We start from the raw sequence: 6,348 nt of genomic DNA, 5'->3' as shown, positions 1-6,348 counted from the left end.
AGGGATTGAACTCCTTGAAGGAGGTGAGTCAAGAATTTCCTAGTATTGGATCCGAGAAATTTAGGGTTTAAGACTGCCGGATTGAGGGTTCAAAAATTCGAGACATCCGGGCTTAATTCTAAATGGAGGGTTAGTTCCGAGACATTTGGGTTTTGAGACTGCTGGATTGAGAGTTCAAAAAAATTTCAAGAAATCCAGGCTTAATTCTGCCAAATTGAGGATTACTTCAAGAAACCTGGGATTTTGGGCCCAGGGTGAGCATTGGCCAACAATTTGAAATTAAAAGGTACCTAAGTCTTGTGTGGTTGTGACTGATAGCGCTTGAGAAAGAGAAGTTGGAACAATAAAAAGGAGTGAGTGGGAATGAATGAGAATGTATGTGATAGAAATGCTAAACCTTGAAATATAACTTTATTTTCTGGAAGGAGGCATATTTTATTAAGAGGAGGGAACTTTTGTATTCTAGGAGAAGAAAGGGGAAAGAGGTGGTGAGGTTTGAATAGTTGTTTTGTTGGATTTTATTAAAAAGGTGGGAACCAAAGGCCTGGGAAAGATAGGTAAGATTCTGATAAAATGGGACATAAAACTAGTAAGCAAGAGTCAGGGAATAAAAAAGGGAATAGAGGCGTGCCAGCAGAAATACCCCAGGAAAGCCCTCGGGGAGTTATGCTGGCTAACTGGAATACAAACCCAAGTACAAAGGAAACGAGCAAAGTCAAAATGATCCAGTTTTCTATGTTTGGTTGGGCCGAGAAGGAAGTAAGATCCGACCGTGTCTTCTGGCCCAGACATGGCCCTTGAAGTCTGGGTCTGTCAGGCTTTACAAGGATTTGTAAATTCAAAAGAACTCGTTAACACAGAAGAAAGCAAGTACGCTTCATGCTGGGTGGGAAACAGAGTCTAAGGGGATAAGAATTTTAAAGCTGTCCGAGACCCAAGGAAAGGAGCAAAGGGCAAGCAGGAAAGAGAAGGGCTGGGAGCCCCTGGCAGCATCGGCCCCTCCATTCCCGCCTGCCTCGCCCCAAGCCCAGGCTCCTGTGGCGCCGCTCGCAGCCGCAGCGCCGCTCCCGGAGCCCGAGGTCGCGCCTGTGCCGGCTCTCAGGCAGCGCCCGCGGCTCCAGCGCTGGTCCCAGCGGCGGCGGCTCCGCCGGTAGCCCCGCTGTTCCCGCCGCCCCCTGCAGCCCTGCGGCTCCAGCGGTAGCCCAGCCCGCCGCTTTCGGTGCCCCTGTGCCCGTCCCCAGCCCGGCTCTCCGCTCCACACCAGCCCAGCCCGCCGCTTTCGGTGTCCCTGTGCCCGTCCCCAGCCCGGCTCTCCGCTCCACACCAGCCCAGCCCGCCGCTTTCGGTGTCCCTGTGCCCGTCCCTAGCCCGGCTCTCCGCTCCACACCAGCCCAGCCCAGCCCGCCGCTTTCGGTGTCCCTGTGCCCGTCCCTAGCCCGGCTCTCCGCTCCACACCAGCCCACCCCGCCGCTTTTGGGGCCCGCCCCGGCCCCGCCCCGGCCCTAGTCCCGGCTCCGGCCCCGCTCCCGATGTCCGCGGCCGTTCCAGCAGCCCCTGCCCCCGCTGCGTTCTCTGCCGCGGCTCCATTGAACCCGGTTTCGGCCCCGCGGGCCGCGCTGGGCTCACCGGCAGCTCGGCCTCCTGGCGCCGTGGCTGCTGCCGACCCGTGCAGAGGCTCCACGCCAGCCTCTGGTACCGGCCCCAAGAGCTGCTCTGCCCTTGGCGGTGCCGGCAGCAGCCTCCGCCTTTGCTCCCCCGCTCCTGGAGGAATCGGCCTCCGAGAGGATTCCCACCTCCTACCCCCCCTCCCTCCCTCGCCTGCACCGCTCCCCTGGCAGCGACCGCTTCTGCTGCTCCTCTGAAAGGAGAAGCAAAACACCAAAGTTCCAGCTCGAGGAACGAGCCCTTTCCGAAGGAAATAATAGCTGTAGACGGTTCTTCCAGATGTGTCCAAGGAAAAAGAATGTCAGGGTAGGCTTTAGTTGATGGGGGGACTGTGCACACTGGAATATTTAGCACACAAGAAGGGAAATACATCCACTGATTCAAGGTACACTTTTGGAGGGGTGCACGCCTTTGGGAAAATCTGGGAAGAAAGAAGATTGCTTGGTTCAGAGGGAGAGGGGCTGATGCATGGGAGACTTGTTTTGGAGGTTTTAGAGGCATTGGAATTGCCTGAAGAGAGAGCTGTGGTACATATGGGGGGACAGTAGGGGGGATGGCCTCAGAGATGGGAGGAGGCAGTTTGGCAGATCGGGGGGGCTGAGGATGCTGCAGAGAATGGGATAAAAAAGTTTGTGTTAATTTTGACCAGAAAGAGCGAAAAATTGGAGACTCCAAAATTCAGTGAAACACAGGAAAAGGAATGAAGTAAGCAGGGGGGAAAAGCCAAGATGAATGTGGAAAATGGAAACTTCCTGACGGAAGGCAGTTACTTAATAAGTCACTCACCAGAAAAATATTCGAAAACGTGCATCAAAAACTCATTGGGGTACTAAGGCTTTGTGTGATCACTTTCTAAGGAATTATGGGTGCATTGGAATTTATGGGTTGGCTAAACAAATAACTGAAAGCTGTATGGTTTGCCAAAAAGTAAATAAGGAAGGTGATGAGAAAAACAACTTCAGGAGGTCGTGAGTTGGCTCTCCGACCATTGCAAAGTATCCAAGTGGACTTTACTGAACTCCCCCAAGTGCAGAGGTGGAAATTCGTGTTAGTAATAACAGACCATCTTACCCATTGGGTGGAAACTGTTCCCAGTGTCAGAGCCACAGCCAGTGTAGAATGTAAAACCCTCTTAGAATAAATTATTCCCAGGTATGGAATGATTACTAAGATAGACACACTTTACATCAAAAGTTTTACAGCAACTAACTCTAGCCTTAAGAATAAAATGACAGCTCCATACCCCATGGCACCCACAGAGTTCAGGACAGGTAGAGAGAATGAAAGAAACTTTAAAGAGAACCTTAACTGAATTAATAATTGAAACTCAAATGTCATGGGTAAAATGCCAACCTCTGGCTTTATTGAGAGTTCAGACACAACCAGGTCAGACCTGAGAGTGTCACCTTACGAAATGATGGTTGGTGTTGAAGATGAAAGTTTGGTAAGAAAGTTTCACAGATGTGTGGGCTTGGCGGAGAGATCTGAGTGTGGAGCCTGAGGATGGGACAGAAATGGAAGCAGGTTTTGATGTAGAGTGGAAGATGTTTGCTGAAACATTGATCACTGAATGGGTGAGAGGACAAAGGTTGGAGATGAGTTGGAAGGAGATTTTTGTGGTTAGGACAGAGGTATGTGACTGCAAATAAGGACATGTTTTTCACCAGGTGGGTGGGTCCCAGGAAGAGCAGAAGTAAATAGAAAACATGTTTTTGCCAGGAAGAGAGCTATGGCAGGCAGACAAGGAATGTTGATGTGGCAGGAAGAAGAGAGGTCTGAGAGTGTTCCGTTGTGAGCTTGAATTGTAGCTTGCTTGCTCTTGTGAGTGGATGGTGGTGACTCTGGGGTTCTATAGGATATGTATGGTATGGTGGTGGTAGTAGCTAAGATAGGCTATAGGCAAATGTCAAGGTGTTGTGTCTGGTGCTTGTTGGTTGTTATGTCTTGGGATACTCAGCAAAGAAAGGTGTACAATGCTCTCTTGAACAGAAAGTGGCTTCAGTTATGCCTACAAGCTGTGGCTGGCAGCTGTGGGGCTGGCTCTGGATACCCACTCCCTGAAATGCTGGGACTTGGCCTATGCAATAAACAGCTTTCAAGAGAGCTGCCTGAAGTCCAGACATCCTTCATGAACCCTTTTCCTATAGTTTGGGTTACCCTTTTTGAACACCCAAAATGAAACTGCTACCTATGAATTAGGGGAATGAGTGTTACAGAATATGTCAACGCAATTGCAAGGACCCTTGAAGATTTGCGGTTCAAAGGAACTCAAACCACTCCTTTAGACTTTAAAATCCGTAACATCCATCCAGGGGAGTGGGTGTTAGTAAAAACACGGAAGGAGCAATCTTTAGCTGCACAAGGGAAAGGTCCTTTTCAGGTGCTACTGACAGCTGAGGCAGTGATCCGGGCCAAGGAGCGAGGGTGGATCCACGGCAGCCGAATCAAAGGACCCGTGCAGGAACCTAAGGAGTGGACTAGAACATCTAAGCCTGGGGATACCAAGGTAACTCTTAAGAGGGAACTGGGGGTTAATGCGCTGGGAAAACCCAAATGATTCAAGAGATACACCAAGAATCACACCTGACTGGGAAATAAGGCCAAGCTTATAGCAGTGGTTTCAAGTGTTGCCTGGACAAGTCCTGAGACACCTCCGATACCCTCCTTGGGGAGGAATCCTTCCACTCCAAACAGGAGGATCAGGACTATTTTGGGCTGAGGGTTCTCATATTCTGCCCTTAGCCTGTGATTTATTCAAAAAGGAGGAGGAATTGCTACCTCCAACAGTGCCATACCACATACCCTGTATAATTCATCCCATTACTGGACACGCTAGCTGGGTTAAATGTAAATGTCTAGACTGATAAAATATTGCTATTGTAGTTCACAGAAATGACACTCTCACTGCACAAAGTGTCGAACGCCGAATCTATTCCCCATCCAGGCAGAGCAAAGAACAGCTGAAACAGTAACCCTGCTTTGTGGATGGGAATTACTAGTGCCTGTTGAATGGGAGATACCTGAGGAACGGTGGGAAGCTACAATTAAGAAGTGGCAAAAGCAATTTGCCTGGAAACTGGCAAAGAGGAAGTGACGAGGAAATAGAGGGCAAGGCCCGATGACCACTGTAGCTGCCACCAAGAAGATCACATACCCCTGCTGTGGGCAGCAGCCCCATAGGCACGGGGGGTGGAGGTATCAGCCATATGGGACCTCTGTTATTCCTTTATCTCTCACTCCTCTTTTGTCTCTGCCCTCTGGGGATACCGACACAGCCACACCATGGGTGTTACAGAAAGCTGTGCATGGAAAACACCCAGGTTCCTTTTTCATTGCATGTACCCATGTCAACAGTCTCTGTTACAACCCATCCAAAGGAGAAGACTGTATGCAAAATGGGAAAAAGCACTGGACTGTAGAAAACCTAGGAAGGAGTGGGAGCAGGTTGGGAAGTAAATGTCCAAAAGGAGAAAGATGGGTTTGTTTCATATATATTGTTGGGAATGAAGTCTCAAGCTTAGTAAAAGAACAACTAGTAAATAAAGAGGCAAAGCCAGCACAACAATCTAACTCTGTATCGACCCCAATTCAAGACATGTATGTGAAACTCAAACAACAATTAAAAAAAATGAAATCTCAAAATGGAGAAAAAAAAATCTGTTTGTGGAATTAGGGCAAAGGATAGGTAAGGAGCTGAATGTAACCAACTGCTGGGTCTGTGGAGGGCCTCTGATGACAGAGGAATGGACATGGAAAGGCAGGAGCTTGAGCCCAAGAGAACTCCGTAAGCGGAATCGGACAAGGATAAGGGGAGAAAACAGCCCAGCAGGGTGGGTACTGAGTTCAACAGCGACAGGAGAGGAGCGTCCCTGGCGCACCGGGAACAATTTCCTCAACGAAGTAGGAAATAGTCCCTGTAAGAGATAGAAGGTCAGTAATGGAACTTGTACATGGCGGGTCCCCGAGAAACCAGCTCTGTATTGGACTCAGGAAAAAACGAAAAGAATTGTAAGTACAATAATAGTGCCGGATCGGCCGGAGGGATCAGCGGTGATGCGGCCCCGCCCGCGGAGGGATCAGCTCCCGCAGCTGCGAAAACGAGCTTCACTCTTTGTACAATTTTAAGAAAAATTTAATAAAAGCGACAATTAGGAGACAACAGCACAAAGGGCGGCACGGCCGGGTGCTCCGGCAGAGAGCCAAAGGCGCACCTGTACAGCCAAAAGATCGGCTTTAAAAGTACATCGCTTATTTTTATTCATCACCATCATGCATCATTCATTAATTCATTAAAGTTGCTGAGTATCCACTTATCTGTCTTATCTTTTTCCTTGGCTCCATTCCCTCTGGTTTCGGTTTTTTTTTTTTTCTTCGGATAAGATTTTCCAGGAATGTGAAGACCCTCTCCCCATCCTTCCCAAACTGAGCACCCAAACTGCAGACATTCTACAGCATTACATTACAGAACCCAGGCAAAGCTTTTCTCACATTAAGGAACATGAAAAAACCAACATCACAATCCATTCCTAACAATGATGGAACGTGCAAAAAGCCAACATCACAATCCATTCCTAACAACGATGGAACGTGCAAAAAGCCAACATCACAATCCCGTTCAGAACAGAGGGATCAGCGGTGATGTGGCCCGGCGCGGAGTGATCCGCCGGGAGGGACTATTTGTGA

This window comes from Coloeus monedula (genome assembly GCF_965178545.1).
Source record: "Coloeus monedula genome assembly, chromosome: 12".
Lineage (NCBI taxonomy): Eukaryota > Metazoa > Chordata > Aves > Passeriformes > Corvidae > Coloeus > Coloeus monedula.
Note: the sequence above shows the minus strand (reverse complement) of the source record.